Raw genomic sequence first — 7,609 nt, 5'->3', positions numbered from 1 at the left:
ACAGGACTCAGGGCTCAGGTTACCTATGGGAGAGGGAGCTGACATAGAGCAAACTTAGGAGGTGTGTGGTGCACAGGCGTGGAAGATTGAGAAGTGTTCCAGATGAAAAGTCTCTCATACACAGTTTTATGGGTTTGATTTAAGCCTACTTCTGGTGCTACTTTAATTCAGAGAAAGACCAGACCAGCATCTGGTTTTACAGAGCTGTGTTTCCTGATAGGGCTTGGCCTTCTGCTTCTTCCTGGTATTACTTCTTAAATCTTCCTTTCCATTGTCACTCTAAGTGCTTCATGGAAGCACAAACCTGATTGTTGACCTCTTCATGCTGTTTCTGATGGTTTCCCTGGACTTGAATTAGACCTTGTTCTGCAGAACTCTCTGTGCTCTGGGCTTTAAGAAAAAGTTATCTGGGCAAGCAGTTTGTTTTAAAAGCAGACCCCAGCTTCGCTGGGCAATCAGACATGTATAGAAAATGGATTTTTCTCTTTTTTCTGTGAGGAGATCTAAGGGGAGGATTTCAGAAATAACTGGTTTTCAGATTTTCCTGTGGCCTTCAGCATAGTCACTGTTGCTCAGGGGTGTTGACAGGGAGTTTGGCAATGGGGATGGTAGAAGTCAAACACACACCCACTGGACCCCCCACGCCCTGGACCTTCTAGTCCTCTCCTGATGAGTCAGTGCTCTCAGCCATCCTGTGAACTGGAAGGTGGTTGTTTAAAATACGACCCTCCCCATGATGTGGGCAGGCTTTCTTCTCGGGTCCTTGCTTCTGCAGTGCATCCCTTGATCTTTGTCTCGTCTCCATTGTCCTCTTGGTATTTTTGCCAGGGATGTCCTATAGGTCACCTTTGGTGATTTTTAGAAAGGCAGCATTAGCTGGAGATTTCTGGCATTCTTGGTTTTTTAATATCTTGGATATGATGCTGACCAGCTGAGTCTGTCTATGGTCCTGTCAATCCCCGTAGTTTCCTTCTGATGTCAAAGATGCTCTGGAAAACAAAAGTCAGGTGAATAACTCAGACTAGCTGGGTGCTTTGGGCTGAGGTCCATGTCCTTATTAAGACTTGACGCAGCCTTTCAAAAGACTGACTGCAGAACAGCTTCTGTTACTTTCAAGTTTACCTGTTTGGGGTCCCTTTTTCTGGCCTTTGAGGCTGTACTTTTTGTGCGGCCCTCTATAGGCTTGTGCCATTTGAAGGCCAGTCAGGGTTAGTGAAGTGGGCGGCTTGTCTTGGACGAAGCTTCCTGGGAACAGGCCCTGTGGGGACAGGTTTCTTCTATTGTCCCTACTGCTCACTGGCCAGAAGCTCGAGTCTCTGCTCACTCAGCAGAAGAGTGAGCCTCTTTGACAGGGAGAGTGAATTTTCTAATCTCACTTGTTCAAAGCAGAGAAAGCAGTATGCTCTTCCCAAAATCCTTCAGGCTGCATATATGCTATAAACCCTGTAGGTAACCATGAAGGAGGGCTTTTCTTGGCCTTCCTCTGAACGGTGCTGCCCACAAGCATGTGGAAGGACTAGGGATCTAAGCTTGTTTTCCTCCGTTCTCCCGCCAACACCTCTAGGTTTCCCCACTAAGAGTCATTGGTGTATCAGAAATCACCAGCCCGATTTGGGTGGGAACCATCGAAAAATTTATATTCTCTTCTTAAGGATAGTAATCATAATTGAAGGAGCTCTGGTGGCCTAGCGGTAAGAAACTGTGCTGCAATCCTAAAGGCACACAGTTCAAATCCAGCAGCTGTTCTGCAGGAGAAGGATGAGCAATCTCCTCCCACGTGATTACTGCCTCTGAAAACCCGCCGAAGGGTCGGCTGTGGCTTGGTTCTGACTCTACCATCCACAATAACAATCCCAATTGAGGCACTGGAGTTTCTTGGCTCTTTGTCTGCTTCTGTTAGATGATGAAGCACTCTTCTTTCTGCCCTACCAAGCAGCCACCATGCTCTCATATTCTGGTCTAGAATTTTAAAGGTTAATGTGTATGGATTTCATCAAATTTATTTGACCTCTGGCAAAATGATTGCTGAATAATTTAAGAATCCATACAAGTTCTACTTTTTTTCTAAAATAAAGAAATCAATCTGAATTTTACGAGGGCTGAACTGTGCTACAGTATTTCTTTTTGTTAAGAATTTATGTTTGCAAATAATGATACAGAATTTCTCTAATAGACTTTTCTCCAGAATGGAAACTTTCTTTCTCATCTTCGAGCTATGATCGAAAATGGAATGAACAAAAGAAAAGTGTTAGTAGATGTACAACCCTTATGTGGTACAGGTGCCCATTTATCAGATACAATATGACTTCTACTCATACAGTCAGATAGATCAGGTACAGGTGGGCACCAAGGTGCCTTAAAGAATTGAGAGTTTCTGCTTCCATCTGAACAGGTTTCCACCTGAAGTGTGACAGAAACCAAACCAAGCATTATGGTGCCACAGATCCAGATCCAGGTACATAACCAGAAAGCAGCCACCTTAGTACCACAGGCAGAGCGAGTGTTCTCACTCTCACTTAGAGATTTGGAATGAGTGACTCACATCAACTTACTAGGAACATGGCTCAGTCTCACGACAGAGACATAACAGAACAAAAGATCTCAGCAAGGCATTTACTTCCACAGAAAGATGCTTAGGCAAATGTAAGTCTTACCAACAAGCACACTGGCAGGTGGTCTGCTCGAGTTTTATCCCTGACACAAAAGCTAAGACTGTGTCTCACCTATTGGTCAAGGGTTTTAATCTCAGAGTCTTATTTCTACCCAGTTTGCTAATTTGACCTCTGCTTGAAAGGATGGGGCTAGGGCTTGAGAACATCTGGAATGTCTTTGTTTCAGAGATTGATAGGACACAAGATCTGTCTTTGGATGGTTCACAAGAAGAATACAAGTTCAAGAGAGTTTCTTTTAGTAATTTTCAGAAAAGAGTTCTTATTTCAGCTTTAACTCCATTTTGTAACTTTTGAAGAGCAGATAGTACATTTTTCTTTCTTACAGACTCCCTCCTGGGTAGCCAAGTAGGTAGGCATACTACACCTGTGGTCCCCAGGGATGGCCAGCAGTGACAAAGATTTTACCAAGCACACAGTCACCAGATGAAGTGTGTGGATTTGTGAAGGTGGTACTGAGAATTAGTGTCTCAAAACTCCCTTGAGACAATAGGTCTCATCAACGCCTTTGGGTTTTGAGGTACTTGTGCTCGAGTTCCACCTTACCCCACAAAATTCAGACTCTGCCAGCAATCAAAAGCAAAAGATGATTTTATTTATCAGAGGAGTCTGAAAATCCCACCAGAGTTACTAAATTTTTAGTGAATACAAGGAGTTCTTTCCATGCCAATAAGCCGAACGGACTGCAATATACAAAACACTTCATTGCAGACCTGGGAGATCAGAGAGAATTCTCTGAAAAGGGCCTCTTAAACAACAACAACAAAAAAAGGTTATTGGCTTTTATACTTGGATTAGGACTTAGCTACCTAACATGCTACTATCTCTAGTTCAAACTAAAAAAGTTCTTATATTCAAAGGAATAATTTACGCACAGTTTCTAGTAAACAGACAACTTAAGATATAGTTTACATATGAATGAGAAAAATACAAACTCTATGAATCAGTTCCAAGATACCCAGAGAAAAAGCTCAAAAGGCAGAAAGAAATAGAAAGAAGGATAAATGGAAAGTAAAACCAGGGAGAGAATGTAGCAAGGGTACTCTTACAATGTAGAGGCCCCTCACCCCCATTAATACAATGAAACATAACTGCTAGCAGAAAGTGGAACAGTCTTGAGGTCTCCATCCACCATGATGGGTGGAGAAGAGATTGAGGTTGTTGCAGTTTCTGCTTTCTGGGTTCCACAATCAACACTCTTGGCATTATCACTCAAGATGAATTCACTGGGGAAGTCTGCTGTCAGGGACCTCTCTAAAGTGCTAAAGTGCAGCAAAGTCAGTCTAGAGACTAAGGTGCGCCCAACGCAGGCCATGGTCTTTGCCATTACTAACTATGTGTCAGAGAGCTGGGCAATGACTAAGGATGACAGAAGAAGAATCAACACTTTGAGTTGTAATGCTGGAGAAGATATTGAACATAAAAACATGGACCTTCAGGAGAACAAATAGATCTGTCTTGGAGAGAGAGGGTGAAACCAAGGATTTTGAAGCTCCATCTCACATACTTTGGCACATGGCCAGGAGGGACCAATCCTTGGAGAAGGATGTCATACTTAGAAAGGTGCAGGGACAGTGCAGGAGGGGAAGATGCCAGATTGAATGTATCCACATGGCAACTGGGTCAATGGGGTTAGGTATTTTGGAGTCAGTCAGACTGGGTCAGGTTTGAGCAGAGTTCAGAGCTGTTGTCCGTAGGGTTGCTATGAATCACAGGCAACAACAACAACAATTAAGGAAAGATGTATTTCCCATCCTGGTTAAACAGCTTAAGGTACAGTTTGCCTATGATCGAGAAAGACAGAAATGCTAGTTCAGGTAGGATGCATTTCCCCTGCCGGTAAACAAACACCCAAAGGTGAACTACATGACTAGAGAGGAGGTGAGGCAGGATGTGGGAACGAAGCAAATGTTAATGAGACCGTTCAACCAGTTCTGCAGCTGAAACACAGGAAGTCAGAATAATCTTGAATTTATTACCACCCTATCAGAAGGGCTTCGATTTTGGGGTGAACTTCCCATCATCTAACACACATGAACTTTACCAACAAGCCATTTGTCTAGAATCTGATACTACATCATCACGCAGTGCAGTCAGCTTAACACCATCAGTGTGATGACCACCGTGACGTCTCGGGCGAGGGGGTCGTTCAAGGGCTCACAGTGCTCTGAATTTTGTTACAGTGTTGGAGAGGTGGTATGACCTTGAGAAAGGGTGCTGAAAGTGTGTTCTTAATTCTTCCAGCTGGAAGCCACCTGCTTTTGATGGTCATCTGAAATCGAGATTAAGGACAGTATTGACCACTTGATAGGCACAAACCAGATACCAAGGGGTGTGCCACCTTGCTCATGCAGTGGAACAGAACGGGCTCTGGGACAACAGTTGCAATTGGAATTGCCACCCGGTTAAGTTTGCACTAACCCACTGCCGTTCTTCAGGATCCATCGTTTCTGCGCCGACCATTGTCCAGGCTTCTACAAGGCCGATGGTCCACTGGGAGGTTGTTCCCCGTCACTGTGGCAAACAGCGTGTGCTCCAAGCGTTCTGCGTGTCCAGAGAACATGAGCCTTCTACATACTAGAAGACTCACCTTCTGTGAGTCTAACCTGACTGAGTCAACTCCACCCGCAGGCTCCAGCATGCCTGTTAGCCTTTGAATACCTTCTTATACAGCATACCAAGGCAGAGTGATACTTGACCTTGACTTTACATAGGGCACTGCATAATACATGCTTTAGTGAACCCTTCATCCTTAACATTTGGAGCTGAAATACGAAATGAAGAATCTACGGGGCTCAAATAATAAATTCAGACTGACTCCATTTTCTGTTCCAGACATCATTACCCCACATCTGCAGTGGCCAGGCTCACATACATTCCCTGGCTCTATGCTTGTACATGTTGGAAACAGCAGCTCTTCTAGAGGGGACCATGTCTCTTCCTTTTCACCTCTCCCCTTTGACCTCCTGGAGGGTACAGTCCTATGGGGGGAAGTTACAGCTTTCTTATGGTCAGACAGCCACTGATGTGGGTATTGTGGAAGTCCTGGGCTCCCCAAATGATGGACAGTTTCACAATGACCACTCTGAGCACTTTGCAGATCTGCCTGTTTATTTGATGTTTCATCCCAGTTCTTCGTGTTTCCAAGTCTTCATTGTTTTTCTTTTAAACTCAAGGTCCCAGAATTATCACCCATGTCAGTGTTGTGGTACCTTCGCAGAAGAGGGCCTGGGCTGCTGTTCTAATGGTCTGCCACTGTGCCCGAAGTTGGCTGTTCTCAAGGCCCCGGGATTCCTTTCCCACTCTCACGGCTCTGCACAGCTCGCATCATTGTCTGTATTGACTGCTGCTTCCGTGAGCATCAATTATGAATCCAAGTAAAGCAAATCTTTTACAAGTCTATTATTTTTTCTTAATTTCTCTTGATGCTAATTGTTGATCTAGTTGTGGGGATTTTTCATTTCTGCTGAGGCGTAATCTATACTGAAAGCTGTAGTCATTGATCTTTATCAATAAGGGCTTAAAATCTTTGGTTTCCGTTAGCTACGTGTGTTGCCCGCTTATCACAGGATCTGATAGGCCACATTCTCCTCCATGTAGATGCGCTGCTCAGATTATCTGCTCAGCATACACATTACGTTAGTGTGGTAAAAGGATACAGGCCTGGTACACACACGTCCTGATCCAAGCAATGCGGCATCTGTTTGCACGACGCCTTTTGGTTTACGTGCAGGCTCTTCATGGGAAGCTTCATCGAGGAGGCAGTGTCTAGGTGTGGTGGGGTGGGTCCACTGTTTAAAACGGCTTTCCCAGGCCGTTGCCTCGACTATGCCGTGTTGCTGGGTGGGAACATGAAAATAGGATGTGTAGGTCTATCCACAAGGGATAGTCTGTCCACAATGCTGGTTTTCCCAGTTTGGTCAGGTTTAAATTGAGGGGGTTCAGCAGCAGAAATTAGGAAAATTTCAATACTAGCAGGAAAGAGCAGTGCACATCCTTTGGGAGCCAGAGATTCTTGATCTAACCAGACCTACAGGAAGGGGAGGCAACTGCCACAGTGCAGAAGCGGAGATCTGACGGTGGACAGAACTGACCGAGATTACCGGTGGAACCAGAACTAGGGGCCTTTGGCCAAGCTTGCTGCTGGAGGACTGGGCTGGGGAGAGATGCCTTAACTGGCAAAACTAAAAGAGCTGTGTAACATTGATCTAAAGTCCCAAGGCTGAGGGCCTGTGAGCACACTTCAGAAGCTGGCCCACCAAGACAGTGTATTCTGTTGCCACTTGGATTGTAACCCACTGACTTCTCTAATAAACTCCATAATCGTCAGTGTGATTTTGTGTCGTCTGTGTGGCTATTGCAATGCATTCAGATCCAGCGGAATTGCAGGATTGTGTTGAAATTAGTCGAAGAGGTATGGCAGTGGAGTGAATTGGTGTGTGGTGCATGTTGTTAAGGGGCAGTGACAGAAGTCAGGCTCATCTGTGCTTCCACTCTCCTTGCTGTTTTTACACTAGGAAATGTCCTTCTCCAGCTTCCAGCTCCTTCCACAGAGGAAGAATATTCAAGAAGCTGTATATTTCCACTGGTAACTGGGCACATGGAGGTGAGAACGGGGCCTGGCTACTTTATATGATGGGGGGCATGTCCTTGTGTCAGAGCCCCACCACCATGGCCTGTGGCTCTCGCCCCATCGGCCAGGTTCTGTGTGGAGGGCCTGCTCTTCAGCAATGTCCTGAAAGACCTTCAGGTCCCCGCACATCCCCTGATACTGTCCCAGATGCTGCTTGTGCCTGGGCGTGCTCTGATGCACCAGGAGGCTGACCCCTTCTGCTGCTGTGCTTTCGGTCCCAGGCCGTGCTCGTTCTGTGGAAGGTGCCCCAGGCCAGCTCTTCTTTGGATACTGCTTCCTTCAGCCAAAGAGCACCTTCAGAAGGCCT

Source organism: Elephantulus edwardii, unplaced genomic scaffold, assembly GCF_000299155.1.
Source record: "Elephantulus edwardii isolate Elephantulus edwardi_28Jun2011 unplaced genomic scaffold, EleEdw1.0 scaffold00127, whole genome shotgun sequence".
NCBI lineage: Eukaryota > Metazoa > Chordata > Mammalia > Macroscelidea > Macroscelididae > Elephantulus > Elephantulus edwardii.
This window is presented reverse-complemented; position numbering follows the sequence as displayed.